The sequence below is a fragment of the Gopherus flavomarginatus genome, chromosome 1 (genome assembly GCF_025201925.1).
Source record: "Gopherus flavomarginatus isolate rGopFla2 chromosome 1, rGopFla2.mat.asm, whole genome shotgun sequence".
NCBI classification, from domain to species: domain Eukaryota; kingdom Metazoa; phylum Chordata; order Testudines; family Testudinidae; genus Gopherus; species Gopherus flavomarginatus.
The window spans coordinates 10,489,547-10,505,673 of NC_066617.1; the positions used below are offsets into that span (position 1 = coordinate 10,489,547).

The 16,127-nt window shown below is 49.2% G+C and overlaps 1 protein-coding gene across 1 annotated transcript in view; it reads left to right on the top strand.

Annotated features, from left to right (window-relative positions):
* PLXNA4 (plexin A4) overlaps positions 1-15,185 on the top strand; it is a 703,772-nt gene extending 688,587 nt beyond the window's left edge. Inside the window, exon 33 of the transcript XR_007772140.1 lies at positions 15,120-15,185. The gene's annotated coding sequence lies outside the window, so the exon portion shown is untranslated. The remainder of the gene's footprint in view (positions 1-15,119) is intronic.
* The last annotated feature ends 942 nt before the right edge of the window (positions 15,186-16,127 follow it).

The following is a 16,127-nucleotide window of genomic DNA, read 5'->3' on the forward strand; positions in this document are numbered from 1 at the left end:
CAAGCACCTGCTTCCTGTGCTGCTGCCTGGAGCCGGCCCTGGGCGCAACCCCACTAAAGTCACTGGTGCCACACCTGTGTGGACTCAGGCTCAGGCCTGGAATGTTTCTACACCCCGAGGTGCATGAAGGACTCACGTGCATTTCTCTTAAGACCCAAATCCCGAGATTCTCATTCTGCTCTTTGACTCAATTCTGGAAGAGAATTAAGCTAAATCAAAGGGGGAGGCACTTTAATTCTGACCAAGAGAGTCCACATAGCGATTTAATGTTGTTTAACGATTCCACTTTAAATTCACATGCTTGGCTTTCCTGAGTGTCCCTGTGTAGACAAACTCTTAAGCAATAGGCCCAGGCCCTGCAAAAGGTGGTTGGTCTGAGAACAGATGAAAGAATTTGACCCCAAGGGTCTAATATCAACGATCAGGGCCACTCTGGGGCCAGCAAATGCAGTGACCTGCTCGCTGGAGCAAAGTGACTCATATGTGCGGTTGCAGGCTCAAGCATTGCACGTTTAACCACGCCGATCTGTAACACAGGGATCTTGAATCGGATGCTTTTGCTGGCTGTTTATCTCCGTTGGAAACAGACAGCTGCAGCGCGGTGGGTGCCCAGCACTTCCCGTTATAAGGAGGTCGCTTTTGTTGCTTAGAACTGTGCTGCACTTTGGCCGTGCAGGCTGAAATTTTTCCAGGCTGGGCCTGTGAGTTTTTTCAGCAAACACAGTCAGCCATTTCTGAGCCACAGTTAATAGGGAAAACTAGAACTAAAAAGTTCTTACAACCACTGAGAAATTCTGCCCTCTCTGGGTATGTCTGGGAACGAGCCACCCGGCCCGGTATTAACTCGACTTGAACTAGTGTGCTTAGAACAGCAGTGTGCCACATGGGTGTCAGCCCAGACTGGCTCCCTGAGCACAAACCAACCTGAACCCTCTGGGTGGGACCCTTGGCTCAAGGAGGTGTCTACTGACCAATAAGCAGCAAGGACTTCATTGTGCTTAATCTGAAAGGGGTGGGGTCATCACTTTGCCAAGACCCAACATGGAATATTTCAGCCCCTGGCAGTACATTTTCCAAAGGATTAAAATCAAATTGCAATGGAGGGGTTGGCCCAATGTCATTCTACTGAGCTAGATTCGGGTTTTTCACGGCAGTCTACAGAATTTAGTTGCCCGACTCCCATTCAATGGCATGGCCACTAGGCATTCAACTCCTCTTGGCAGTTTTGAAAATCTCATGTTCTCTCTCAAACCAAGATTAGTGACAAGAATTTCTCAGCCCTGTCTGGGGGAGCAAGGGAGGGCTTGGGGCAGGGTGGTAGAAGCTCTGGGCTGGAGTGCAAGGTTGTTGAGTTGCCTTCTCACACCTGCTACCAAGGCTTGTGTGACCCTGGCCAAGTTACACAACCTCCTCCTGCCTCCAGAGCCATCTGTGGAATAATCCTCGGGCCACACACTGTTGTGAGGACTCATCCAAATCGGAGGAGGAGCTCAGGTAGGACTTGTGATGCAATCTGGTCCAGCAAAGCACATAAGTTAAGCATGTGCTTAACGTTAAGCATGTGCTTAACTTTAAGCAGGTGAGCAGTGCCACTGGCTTCACTAGCACGACCCAAGTGCATAAAGTTATGAATGTGCTTTATTGCTTTGCTGGAGCAGGGCTGCCTTGTGTTGCACCAGGCAGGGTGAACCTCTAACCATATGTGCACTATACAGAGCCCTAGATAACTGACCTGAGGCAGTTCCTCCCCTGGTCTAACTTGTGAGAGTTCCACTGGCTTCCATGGAGCTCTGACAGTTTCCACCAGCTGACGCTCTGGTCTATGGATTTTAAAGCCAGATTATGATCATCCAGTTCAACCTCCTTGTAGCAGGGTGGTCCCTTGCTCCCACCCTGAAGGGCTTGAAACAGCTCAGGAGAGGGCTGTGGCTGAGGCAAGAAGCCTGGGCTGATTGGGGAAAGCAGGCTCAGCTGTGGCCATGCTCCAGTCAGGCCCAGCTGGCCCCTATAAGAGGCTGTGAGCCAGAAGCAGCAGTCTCCCTCTGCCTGTAGAGGGAGATGGGCCTGGCTGCAGGGATCTGGACACAGGGTACCTGAGTGGAGCAGGGCTGGGGAAAGGCAGAGGAGCTGGGGAGCTCCAGCCTGGAAAGCCCCAGGCTGTGGCCTCGCATTGGGCTAACAGGTACTGGGGGTTGCAGAGGGCAGCCCAGGGGTAGGCCAAGGCAGCAGGTCCAAACCCAGCCTTGCCAGTGATGAGTAGGCTGACACTGCAGTCTGCCCCAGGGCGTGGGGGCTAGACAACGACTGGCAGTAACCTTATACTGAAGCGAGGTGGGGATACCGGGTGGGGTTCCCTGGGGAGTGGAGACCCTAAGTGTCATTGGTTGCAGTGAGCCCAAACCAAAACTGTAGCTCCAAACACCCCTAAATATGGGGGATTTGGATTCCAGGTCTGCACTGAGCCCTGCTGAGGACTAGCCGCTTTGAAGAGTTAATATTGCCCTGACACACACAGGCTAATAACAGGCCGTGTCCATCTCTGCACATTTCATGCCAGGATTTGCCCTCCTGCTGAGTCATGGGTTTGGAGGATCCCTGATGTTATAATTTACGGTCAGGGCCGGCTTTAGGCAGATTCCCCCAATTCCCCCAAATCGGGCCCTGTGCCTAAGAGGGCCCTGCACCCTAAAGAAGAGCGCCTTACTTTTTAATTTTTACTCACCCAGCAGGAGTCTGGGTCTTTGGCGGCACTTCGGCAGCGGGTCCGTCGCTTGCTCCGGGTCTTCGGCGACATTTCGGCAGCGGGTCCTTCAATGCCGCAGAAGACCCAGAGCGAGTGAAGGACCCGCCACCGAAGTGCCACCGAAGACCTGGACTGCCGCCTGGTATTCGAATCGGGCCCCACGCTTCCTAAAGCGGGCCCTGTTTACGGTACCTTTCCTGGATGCCCGGAAAGAAATTAGCCACATCGAACTGGAAGGGACTGCCTGGGTCACCAAGTCCAGGTCAGTGCTATCACTGGCAGCCATGTCATAAAAGGCCATTCAGAAACTTAGCAAGCTCCATGGGAGATGGTGGAATCTCCTTCCTTAGAGATTTTTAAGGCCCGGCTTGACAAAGCCCTGGCTGGGATGATTTAGTTAGGGATTGATCCTGCTTTGAGCAGGGGGTTGGACTAGATACCTCCTGAGGTCCCTTCCAACCCTAATCTTCTATGATTCCATTTTAAAACCAGTTAGGTTGTTTGCCCCCTGCTACTCATATGGGAAGGCTGGCCTCAGCTCTGGAAAGGCTACTTCCCATTTTGCTGGTTAATTGCATGATAACCCCTACAGCATGAGTGTGAGGAGCAGGCTGGGGCGGACACCTAGTGTCTTAGCTAGTACAGTACCTCTTCCAGATAGGGAGAGAAAGCATGCTACTTCCGATTGACCACAACAGGGAGAGTCTGATCCAGTGGCTCTGAGCACCAAGCCTGGGCGAATTCACCAGAGGGGTGCCCTGGCCATCGAAAGCTTAGTAAGAAACAAAATGCAGTCATGGACTCTTGGAGTTCTTCTCCCCTGGACAATAATGTGATGTCCAGTTCCTTTTCCCAGCCCTTCAAACCATCCTAGCAGCTTCATAGCCTGACAATACCAGAATCAACTCAGCAAGTAGCTGATACCAAGATGGCTGCCAGATACCAAGATGACTGCCAGTGACCTCCACCATGGCCACACATCAGACCGTATAAGCACAGTACAGTCTAAATTCCCTAAAGGAGGGGATGCGCTGATCAGAAATACCAGACAGGAACATAACTCCTCCTTCCCCTTCAAACCACTGACCTTCTCATTCACCTGGCTAGTTTAATGGGCTGAGATCTCCAGCAGCAGAACCTAATAAACATCATGGCATGAGATACTGCAGGGCTGTGACTGCTGTTTGAACTTTGGGTCTGAGAATCTATTGAGCACTTTAAGAGATAAGACACACAAGGCTCGGATTCCTTTGGCCGCTTTATCTGCTCACATCTGTTTATCTTTAATACAATCTGGTCTCGGCAGTGCAGTCGCTGGTTAATTGCCTGGTAGCCCCTGCAGATCTGGCATGAGGAACAGGATGGAAAGGCCCCTGTTAACCTATTCCGGAGTCTTAAAGGAGCCATGAATCTTCCTGTTTCAAAAATTAAAAAGAATTAAAATCCCGGTTAGCTCAGGCTGTAAAATATCAAACTTATCATCCAGAGACCACCAGAAACAGCCAAAGATTCCCGAGGAAAGCATGGCACCATCAGATGGATACTGGGTCCAGATCACGCATTCACCCTGCAGTAATTAATTCCACTGAAATCAATAGAATTAGTGGGCCTCGAACATACGACGGCGTTGGTGGCTGATGGTATCTACGCATCAGGTGGCTCCAGGATAGGTGAACTGGTTCAAATAAAGTGAGAGCTGACACGAACCCAGATCTGGGTTCCTACAACAAAAAGGTGCCTGGGGAATATTCATGGAAATGATATAGTATTAAAATATGTGTTACATTAGTGCTGGACTACAATGATCGTATTTTCCCAAAGGGCAACTGGGACACTTCATGGTGCCAGCCCAAGGCCCGCCCCTGTGCAAGGCCAGCCCAAGCCTCCCATGCTGTCTGCCTGCTTGGGGCCAGCCCGGGATTCCCTTCTGCCCTCTGCATGTGGGGCTGGCCCAAGATCCCTTGCCGCCTGCCCACGGGGAGCTGGCCCAGCCCGAGCCACTGTCCTAAGCACGGTTGGCATTGACACTTGCCCTCTTTCCCCCACCCCTCCGAACGTTCCTTCACGTCCCAATACAGGTTGCACCCCACTTTTCTTGGCAAAAAGGGAAAATTAGAATATCAGGGACCACAGGCAATCATCTAGTCCAACCCCCTGCTCAAAGCAGGACAAATCCCCAGACTTTTTTTTTTTTTAACTGTAAGTCCCTAAATGGCCCCCTCAAAGACTGAGCTCACAACCCTGGATTTAACAGACCAATGCTCAAACCACTAAGCTATCCACTCTTGTTAACTGATCATCAGGACACATGTGACAAACCATAGATATGAACCCAGGTCTTCTGAGTCCCAATCCACTGCCTTAACTGTAAGAGCCTCCTTAACTCTCTACAAAGCCCCCTCTTCGCTTCCACTTGTACTCATGGCCCCTTTTATTTGTGAGCCTTGAAGCAAACAAGTTCCTATTGACAGGAATGTTTGTAGAAAGGGTTGTGAATATCACGCGTTGTAAATATCTCCGGGAGCAGTGGCCCCAGATATGCCCTTGTGGACATGGAGAAATCTATAGGGGAAAGCTCTTTTGCAGTATTCACATAGTGGATCCAAGCAATAATGAATGTTTGCAAAGAGGAAAAGGGCCATCCAATCAATGGACAGAAATAACACCATGTGACTTAGGAAGCCAATCACACAGCACAAAGAGCAAACACAACAGCCTGATTTACGAACAATTGAGATGCTAATGTTTATTCGCAAAAGTATTTGAATAATCACAACTAACAAATAAGGTCGTACAAATGAGCTGGCTAATTCACAGCCTGGCAAAAAAACCGAGAAGGGCTAAATTTGTGAAATACATTAAAAACATTAATTCGACCAGCTGCAAAATTCTAGACTGCAATGTCGGGGTGGGCAGTCTCCCAAGGACAACCGCTCTTCTGAGATTTCAGCCACTTCCTGCGGCTGCTAAGTCCAGCCACCTTGGTTGATATTTCATAGCGTGTGGCTGTTCAACAAGTTGCTTGTGGGGCTTTCACTTCAATTCGCCTTGCTCTCTCTGCAGCTATGGTCAAGAGGCGTAGAATCATAGACTATCAGGGTGAGAAGGGACCTCAGGAGGTCATCTAGTCCAACTCCCTGCTCAAAGCAGGCCCAATCCCCAACTAAATCATCCCAGCCTGGGCTTTGTCACGCCTGACCTTAAAAAACTCTAAGGAAGGAGATTCCACCACCTCCCTAGGGAACCCATTCCAGTGCTTCACCACCCTCCTAGTGAAATAGTGTTTCCTAATAGCCCTCGGCTTTGTCGCGGTTTAAGGTAGTGGGTGTGGCTGTGTTTTATTGCTTATACTCAAGGGCCTTTCAGTTAGCTGCTGGTAATATCTGCTACCCCAAACTATTTGCTGCACACACCCACACAGTTACAGACAACAATGACAATAGGCCACCCTATTTGCCTTCACCCCACCAAAGGGAACCGCCCCATTAAGGCAGCCAGCAAAGAGTGCATTAAGCACAACTCTGATATATTCCACCCACAAGATGGCAGTATTGGGTGAGCACAAGCAGGCTCACACACACATGCACACCAGAAGGGGAAGTGATTTACACAGAGGCAAAAATGTGGTCTAGCTGTTAAACCAGGGAGCTGGGAGTCACATCATTGTGCCAATCCAGACCAGTGAGGGGCTGTGTCACCCCTGACCTGCAACCTGGGGAGCCCCACAATGCTTTGCTGCTGTAGCTCCCAACCTGGGCTCCTCACAACAGCCAGACAGAATGCAGGTCACACCCTGAGCATCTGTGTCTAACCACAGCCCTGGGCCAGCAACTCTGACCCCAGCCGCCTGCCAGCAAATACCAGCCACACTCTGGATTCCACCAGCCTGGGTTAGTACTTGCAGAGTGACCCCAGCACACCCTCAGTCCCAGATTTTTTCCCCAAAATGTGGGTTCTGTGTTGTTCAGCCCTCTCCTGGCAGTCCAGATATATTCGGTCCATTGCCCTGCTAAGTGGGTAAAGATACAACAGTCTGCTACCCTAACTGGAGCTACCCACACAATTCACAGCACTGGCTTCATTTTGATGAAAGAATAAAACATGTTTATTTAACTACCCAGCAACCCGGTTTTAAGTGAGTACGAGCACAAGGCACGAAAGTCAGAAATGGTGCCATGAGAAAGATGAGATGGTTTCTAGAGCAAAAATGTAACAAACTAGACTTGATGCAAGAGGAAATTCTTACCATTGGTTCCCAGCAATAGGGTGACCAAATTTCAGGTCAGGATCTCTTCCAAAGTCCTATGGATGCTGCTTTTATCAGATTAGGTGAAAAAGCAAGAGGTAAATAGGGAGAGAGAGTCCTTGGGGTGTTTTTGCTCCTCGCTGTATAGTCCAGTCCCCGTTTGAAATGTGTTTTCCTCAGAGTTACCCCTAGATAAAGTTCATTCCCACTGTGAGGTTGGAGTCATGGAGTCTCCTGGTGAAAGAAGTTCTATGCTGTTGTTTGCTAAGCTACAGACCTGTTTGTTCCTGTCCCCACGCCTCCCCTTCCTTTGCAAAGGATGGCCCCTTGATAGGTGACAACCCTTCAACTTTGATGACACCTGGCTAGAAGCATCAGCTTGTTCTTGGTCTTTGAGAAACAGGTTCAACCCCTCCCCTGACTTGCCTGATAAGCACATTTCAGTCATGATTTTGACTTATGTTCATAACTTTGCATATAATATTGCTACACACATTTCATCATGAAATTATTGACCAGTGAGTTATTCGTTGTCAAACGACACCTCACAAGGTGAATTCTGTACAGAGCTTATTACAAGTGTGTGTAGGGTATGAATAGAGGGGTGCATTCACTCTCAGTCATCTGGGTTCTATTCCTAGAGCAGTGTTATTAATTTAATGTGTGGCCACGGAAAACTCATCACACACCACCCCAAATTGTGCAGTTTCTCCTGAGCTAATAGGCTTGACTGGCCAATCCCAGGAGTTCAAATATCATGAGTCAGCACCCTACAAAATTATGAGCTCTGCCCTGGGAGAGAGAGAGAGAGAGAGAGAGAGAGAGAGAGAGTGTGTGTGTGTGTGTGTGTGTGTGTGTGTGTGTATGAGAGAGAGAGAGACAAGAACAATTGCTGATTCAACTGTAAGTACTCACAAAAAAATGCAGGGGTCAGCTCCCCACAACCCTCCTCTGCTCCTTCCCACTACCCACAGCCCCCCTGGTTCCTTCCTGGAAGATTCAGGCATTCCCCCTCAACTGAGGCTGATGCTGCTGAGCTGGGAAAGAGGCAGTGCCAGCCGGCCACACCGGCTCTGCCTTGCAGATTGCACAAGGGTGCCCTGGAACTGCAGGCCGCTGAAGTGACCAAGTGGCGGGGGCTGAGGCAAAATTTGCCAGTTTGCTCATGAGATTGCTCTGAAATCACGATCGTAATGAGTGTGTCAGCAACACTGCGCCCTCCCTCTTCCCTCCCCCGTGGCTCTCTGACAAGAGATGTCTAGGCCCCAGGCAACTCACACATTATCCCACATCCACCCTTGATTAATGGGATGCATCAGGCTACAGAAATAGGTCCCCCCCCATGCAAATCATAAAAGAGTCTCCCCCTGCCCGGTGCATCATGAATAAGTTATTGTCTATCCCCCTTCTCCTGTCCCTCCATTCGCTGCCAGCTAGGAATGAGATCAGCCCCAGGGCCAAAACCTGCTGCCATCAGTCACTGCTGCTGACACTTTGAGGAAGGGTCTAATGGCCCATTGTCAGGGGTAATGACCTGAGAAGGTTCCCTTGCATTTAGCCATTTTAGTGACTGTGGATGCAGATGCCAAGATCACGTCCCTCTCATTGGCAAGGAAGGGAGGCAGAGGGGAGATGGTCTCAGCCAGGATGGTGTGCGAGCTTATGACAATTTGGCAAACTGCACAGAGTTGTTCAGCAAGGAGCTGAGGACAGCGTGGTTTCCATGACAGCAGAGCAGAGAGCATGCCGTCAGCACCATGACACACTGGGTGGGCCACAGGGTGCAGTTTGGCAGCACCAATAACCCCCTCATAAGCCTCCTCTGTGCATTCATCTAGCACCTGTCAGAAAATGGAGGGGGCAGGGTTTCCATGGAACTTTTCGAGTTTTCGGTGAAAACATTGAAAACTGAAATATTTCAAGTCTGAAATGCCACCATGATGCCTCATGGGAGTTATGGGTTGAGCATCTCAAGCACAGTCTTACTGATAGTCCAGGCTCCCTGGATGGACCACATCTCCCATCTGCTAGTGACGGGAGGCCGTGCACCATGGCAGTCTCAGGGCCATGTTGCATCATAGGAGGTGAAGTCTGGCTGAAGACCCCGGCCCGTGTTGAAAAATGGGCTCATGAAACACTCAGATGATAACTCAGGTGCATTGCTGGGTATGAGGCACCATTTCAGAATGGAAATATTTCAATTTTGGGCCAGGCATTTTTTGTCAAAAAGCTGAGATTCTCCAAAGAAAGCAGCCACTTTACTGAGAAAGAGGCAACTAAGGGGGATAGGATAGAGGGCTATAAAATCAAGAATGGAGTGGACAAAGTGAATAAGGATGTGTTATTTACCCCTTCACATAACACAAGAACCAGGGGTCACCCAATGAAATTAATAGACAGCAGGTTTAAAACAAACAAAAGGAAGTACTTCTTCCCACAATGTACAGTCAATCCGTGGAACTTCTTTCCAGCAGATTTTGTGAAGGCCAAAAGTATAAGTGGGTTCAAAAAAAGAATGAGAGAAGTTCATGGAGGACAGGTTCATCAATGGATATCAGCCAAAATGGTTAGGAATGCAACTGCATGCTCTGTGTGTCTCTAAACCCCGAACTGCCAGAAGCTAGGACTGGATAACAGAGGATGGATCACTCAAAATTACCCTGTTCAGTTCATTCCCTTTGAAGCATCTGGCACCGGTCACTGTCGGAAGACAGGATACTGGGCTCGATGGACCATTGGTCTGACCCAGCATGGCCGTTCTTGTGTAGTGGTTGGAGGATACACATACTCCCCATCAGCAGTTGCCTTATGTTGCTAGTCAGTAAGTCTTGCCTTTCCATGTGTGATAGCCGTCATCTTGGCTGACAGTGGGGAACTGAACCGGGGACAGTCCAGAGCTAAAAGCACAAGCTGCTACAGCTTAAGCTAAAGAACTAGGTCTCCCTAGTGGCTCAGTAACAGACTCATATCCTCTATGAACTGAACAAAGACGGAGACCCATAACACCACTCAGCAGTGGGTTACACATGTATCTTCCCCTGATGTTCAGATGTATCTGAAGCCGAGGGGCCCTCTCTGCAGCTCAGCTTCCTCCCCAAGGAAGGATTTTGTCCTGTTGAAAAGCACCACTAGAGTAGTGGCAGTACATGAACTCCTTGACACAGTCCTTCCAGCAACCCAGACACTCAGTGCCCAGTGCTGGCTGCCCAACAAAGCTCAACCCTGAGCTGGAAGGAAGCTCCCCCTAGGCAAAGACAGATCACTGGCAATAAACAAAAATTCGCGAAAGCCGTGGCCTGTGTGTGACTTTTGCTGCTGCAGCTCCATGGTTTCCCCCGCCACTGTGGTGCCTGGGAGCTGTGGGGTTCCCCCTCTGCCCACGGCAGCTGGGAGCTGCAGGGTGACCATATTTCCCAAAGAGAAACCGTTCGACCGAAGCGGCCCCCCCTCCATCCGCACTGTGCAAAGCTGTCGCATCTCGCTGGAACCCTGAGGAGGACCTGCTCAGGAAACTATCACCTGTGGCTGGAATCTTGCCGGGAGCCCCCTGTCGCCTGTTGCTGGAACCCTGTCAGGGTCCTGCTGGCTGCCAGCTCCAGAGTCCGGCAGCCCCAGAGGCTGAAGCAGAAAATATGCCGAAGGTCTCTGGAAGTCATGGATTCATGGTGATGTGAGGACCTGGCCACTATGAAACACACTGCCCAACCACCCAGCTCTTGTCATAGGTCTGGCAGTCGCTCTCTTCTCTTAGTGGAGCTCCAGTCCCCACAAGGAGATTACGGGGGTGTTTCCCCTTCCCACAACATGGAAAAATATTATTATGCAAATGATTTTTTTTTTAAAACCTAGGGCTACGTTGCAAAGGGGAGGAAATGCTCTGACCAGGGAATCCAACCCAACGCTGAATAAAGGGCCTATGTCCACTGTGAGTAACCTAGGCGCTGCACAAATACCCCTTTCTCCCTGTGATGAGACATTTTCCCTCAGCAGCCCTGCTACTCTTCCCTCTATGGGCTCTATGGACTTGGAGTTTGACCATTCCCCAGCAGCAGCCCCAACTGCTACCATGAACCAGTCACTCACTCCACATTTGCATGGATCGAATTGGTCACGTGTGAAGCGGGAATGACCCTTTAGCTTGGGACATGACTCATGCAGCTCTATTCCTTCCAGAGGTGGGGAGAAGAGACGCCAGTAGAAGAGAGGCAGCCACCGTGGCTGCAAAGAAAACTTGCACGTAATGAACTAGGTGTAAAAAGATGCAGCCTGAACCTGTATCTCTGATAGGTGTGAATGGCCCCCGCGCACCTCAATGGCACCTTAATGCTGAAGCCCAGTTGTGACTGTTTAATATTAGCATTGGTAGTCAATCAGCTAGTTCACTGCTGATCAAACATGCAGAGAAAGAGGGACATACATATTATGAAGATCTGCACAATCTACTGCAGGTGGCATCTCATTTGGCGTCACCAAAGGGTACAGCTTGATTTAGAAGTGGCACTTGGGATCATGCCCCTACCTCCCTATGCATTTTCCACCCTGGACTCTTCCCTAGTATGTACTCCAGTGCTAAGCAACAATGCATACAGGGCAATCAGAATTTCCTTTCAGTACAACACAATTCCACAGTCCTTTGCTTTCTTGCTCAGCCTTTGTGGTGATGAAAAGCTACTCCTCTCCCTTCTCTTTCCTCCTACGCTCCCACAGGCCAATGTCCAGAGTAATTCAGGCACAAAATACGTAGCAGCATGAACCCAGCCCAGATGAAGTCAAGCCAGTACAGAGATAAGATTTAGTAGTGGGGGCCAGCTGGAGGGTGCAGGAGGAGATGTTCTGTGTCCCATTATCTGATTGATATTCAGAGCCAGAGGGAGTCGAAGGGAGGACGTCGTAATTCCTAGCTCACTAAACCCAGAATCATTTAATTTCCATGAGAGAAGGAATCCTCCTACGTGTACCTAGGGGTCAGGCTGAAAAATGTTACTGACAAATCAGTCACCTGTAAATGAACTTCATGAGCTGGCTTCCATGCAATGCCATGGACCGTGTCGGCCAATAGCACCTGTAGTTCTACTTCGGCTGCCCTTCCCTGCTTGAAAACCTGGGATGGTCTCTCTTACATCCTAAAGACACTCTCCAATCTTATGCCGGGAATTAGGTCACACAGCTCTGAAATGCAGCAAGCTCTGGGGCGGAATATGACTGCACAACAGCTTAGGACAAGAAGTGAAGCACCCATTCAAAACAGCAGGGAGGATTCTGGGAGGCGGACCATAAATTATCCAGAGGTGGACTTTGAATGGGACTCCCCTGCACCTATGAGAAGTGGGTTGGGGTCTTTAATAGCTACTGATGCCCACCCAAGTTTAAAATTAAGGGAGCACCTCCAGCTGCACAGCCTCCCCTAGCACTCTGCTGGGTCATATCTCCAGAATCAACAACTCAATTCCTTGCATCATCCCACATTTTCCTCTGAGGCCTCTGATCCAAGCACTGCCCAGGCCTAACCCCCCTTAGTTTAAGAGACTGGCAGTGAAAACCACCATCAGAGCATAGTGTACAGCAGTGGTTCTCAAAGCTGGTCCACTGCTTGTTCAGGGAAAGCCCCTGCCGGGCCGGGCAGGTTTGTTTACCTGCCGTGTCCACAGGTTCGGCCGATCGTGGCTCCCACTGGCCGCGGTTCACTGATCCAGGCTAATGGGGCTGCATGAAGGGTGGCCAGCACATCCCTCAGCCTGCGCCGCTTCCTGTAGCCCCCATTGGCCTGGAGCGGTGAACTGCGGCCAATGGGAGCCATGACTGGCCGAACCTGCAGGCATGGCAGGTAAACAAACCGACCCGGCCTGCCAGGGGATTTCTCTGCACAAGCAGCGGACTGGCTTTGAGAACCACTGGCGTAGAGCACTGGTGAGGGTGCTTTACAGGCCTCTTTCCCCCTTGTTGACCTGCAAAGCCATTGCAGACCCCCAGCTCTTGAGGACTGGCTTCCTAGTGAAAGCTGTAGCAGCTTGTGCTTTCAGCTCTGGAGATCCCTGGTTCAACCCCAGTTTGTAAATCGAGAGGGCAATGGGCTCATAAGCACATGACCCCAAGACCACATCCTGCAAAGGAACTGGGCAGTTACTGGGAAAGTCTGAACGGTTCCGGGGTGGGATCCTTAAAATATCTCATTTTGCACTGATAAATCTCCAGCAGAACACCAGAGGGGACAGCATTTGAATTCAGCACTTGAATACCAATCATTGCCTAGAACCCCAAAGGAACAACCTTGTTAGCTCTGCTAATAGTCTGGTCTATTACATATGAGCAGCTCCATCATATTCCTCTTGTGCACAGAGACAACAAACAAGCCAATGTGCCCCACACTTCTGGGAAATTAACCTCCAAATATGTGTTTCCTTCCTAGTGAAAAGCATGGCTCATTCTCTTCCCAAGTGGAGAACCCACTCAAATTGCTCATTTAGGAAGAGCTATTCTCTGGTCCCCCCAGCAATTTGCCAGATGCTCAGTTGCAAATTTCTATGGACCTTACTACCTGTGCTGGATGAAACCTTCAGAGATCTCTTCGGTGTATGCAGCTGAGAGCAGTGACTTGCTGGTGAAGCACTGCAGGGCTCTTGAGAGCCACAACTGCCAGTGGTTTGGTGCCTTAACTGTGGTAGCCACAGCCTCTTGTGAAGAAGCCCTTAAGCCATGACCCTAGCGTGACGGTTCTCGGGTACCCAGGACTGTGAGTCACCATGTCCTCCCAGGCCTCCAGCTGGAGGGAGACTTGCTTGTGCTTAATGGGGTGTCAGTTCTCTGACATCACCAGTCTGTGAGCCACACAAGCGCTTTCCTCTGGGCTCTGCCAGCCCTTGCTTTGCCCTGCAGTTTAACGATAGGTGCACCCCTGTCCCCACGCCCCTTCTAATCATTCCCCTGTAGTGTTTGGCCCCTTATCCCCTGAACACTCACAGACGCCAAGTCCTCAAGGGAACTGGCGCCCACACCAGCTTGTGTGATTTAGCTCAGGATTAGTACTCAGTTTAACATCACAGTACTGAGATATAGTTATAGTGAAAACAACCATACATTTATTATCAAAGGACAAGTGAGTAAAGATAATGGAAACAAAAAGTTACATAAAAAACAAAACCATAACACACTTTCTAGAGACTAAACTTAGCAGGCTCACCTCCCGGCTAAAGGAGTCTTATCTCAGCCAAAGGCTTCTACAAAGCATCTCAAAGCAGTTCCATTTGTGTCTGCTGCAAAGAACTACTTCATTGCCAATGCAGCTTGGTAAACGTCTGTTCGATGTTTGCCTCGCTATGTCACAATATAGATTACAGTGTCACTTTGCATTGCCATGTTGCAATATTGCATGTCCACATGACAACAGTCTACTGCCATATCATGGCACAAACAAAGTAATCCATCCCCACGGTGAGCTGAGAATTGTTTTATGTTTCAAGGGCTAGATTCTTAACTGCCATAAATCAATGTAGTTCCACTACCATTAAGTGGATATATAATTGGTTAAGCAACCACAAACAAAGAGTAACTATGAATGGAATGATGTCAGATTGGAGGGAGGTGTCAAGTGCGGTTTCACACAGATCTGTTCTGGGTCCAGTGTTATTTAACATCTTTATTAATGACCTGGATATACGAATAGAAAGTATATTGATCAAATTTGCAGATGAAACAATTCTAGGTGGGGCTGCAAACACTTTAGAGGATAGAACTAAAATTCAAAGGGATCTTGATAAATTGGAAAACTGGGCTATAGACAACAAAATGAAATTCAACAAAGACAAATGTAAGGTGCTACACTTAGGAAAGAAAAAACAAATGCACAAATACAGACTGGGGGATAACTGGCTTGGTAGCAGCACTGCTGAGAAGGATCTGGGAGTCGTGGTGGATCACAGCCTCAACATGAGTCAACAATGTGATGATGCTGCTGGCAAAAAACCCAAAAACAAATGCAATTTTGGGTTGCATTAACAGAGGCATAGCATGCAAGTCTTGGGAGGTGGTAGTAATGCTCTATTCGGCTCTGGTGAGGTCTCAGCTAGAGTACTGTGTCCAAATTTAGTCACCGCTGTATAGAAAGGATGTAGAGAAACTGGAAAGGGCCCAGAGGCGAGTGACAAAGATGATCGAAGGGATGGAATGCAAGTCATATGAGCAAAGGCTGGAGGAACTGGGTGTATTTAGCTTGGAAAAGAGGAGATTAAGGGGGGACATGATAGTGGTCTTCAAATACTTGAAAGGCAGCTATACAAAAGAGGGAGAAAAGCTCTCTCTTGCCGCAGAGGGCAGGACAAGAGACAACCAGTTCAAACTCCAACAGAGCAAACTTAGATTAAATCTCAGGAAAAACTTCCTAACTGTAAGAACAGTAGGGCAATGGAACAGATGGCCTAGGGACGTTATGGAATTTCTCTCACTGAGGTTTTCAGAAAGATGCTGGCTGGCTATCTGCCTTGGAGGGATTAGATCAATGAACATAAGAACGGTCATACTAGGGCAGACCAAAGGTCCATCTAGCCCAGTATCCTGCCTTCTGACAGTGGCCAATGCTAGATTGATTTACCCCAACTGAGGATCTAGCCCCAAGCGTGCATTTCCAGTGTGGGGTCAGAAGTTTGAGTTGAAAGCTGGCCAAGCTTTTGGGACAACATCCAGAGCCAGCTGTTTCCTGGCTCACCCCCTTCCCTTGTACAACTGACGGCTTTTAAATTTGCTGTGGGGGAAAATGTGGAAGTAAACATTGACGGAACCTCAGAAAATATTCAGGGTTCAAATCCTGCCCAGCGGCTGGTAAGGGCTCTTACTGTATCTACGCCCATTCAGCCATCCCTCATGATACCTGCCATGGTAGCTTTTTCTAACTATGATTTACTTACTGTACTTTGGACTCTAGTACCCCATTTGTTTTATTTGTTAGGCAACAGAGGCTTATTTCAGTGGCTGAATAAATGTCTACCATAGATTTTATGCTGGTCTCTCTTGTCATGTGGTTATTGATGCTTCGGGCTAAGCCTCTGTTATCTCTTGATGCTGCCGCTGAGCTGAACTGCTCATTCTGATCTGGTGATGGCAGTACAATAACCAGCTGTTCTGACTCAGAGCGCTGCCAATAGCCAT